Source organism: Alligator sinensis, unplaced genomic scaffold (assembly GCF_000455745.1).
Source record: "Alligator sinensis unplaced genomic scaffold, ASM45574v1 scaffold248_1, whole genome shotgun sequence".
Taxonomy (NCBI): domain Eukaryota; kingdom Metazoa; phylum Chordata; order Crocodylia; family Alligatoridae; genus Alligator; species Alligator sinensis.
The window spans coordinates 919,953-920,174 of record NW_005842130.1 but is presented as its reverse complement, the minus strand read 5'-3'; the positions used below and the strand labels follow the sequence as shown (position 1 = coordinate 920,174).

At 61.7% G+C, this 222-nt stretch overlaps 1 protein-coding gene across 6 annotated transcripts in view; it reads left to right on the top strand.

The window, feature by feature from the left end:
* The window catches only part of TENT4A (terminal nucleotidyltransferase 4A), a 58,384-nt gene that overhangs the window by 14,500 nt on the left and 43,662 nt on the right, over nt 1–222 (top strand). The window lies entirely within an intron of this gene.

Sequence of the window (222 nt, the reverse complement as noted above, 5' to 3'; positions counted from 1 at the left end):
CCCCTTCCTCTTCCCCTTCCACAGTTCCTGAACCATCCCTTCTTTCCCCCCTCAGCTGCAGCTCTGCTCTTCCAGCAGGTGCAGGGGCAAGTGGCCTTGGCCTGCCCCCAGCCCAGTCCAGTTAGGGAGAAGCTGCTATAGCTCCTGGCCTGGATGGGTTAGGGCCAGAGGTACTGGAGCTAGAGCAGGAGGTAAAAGCGGGTGGGAGCAGCTGTTGGGGGG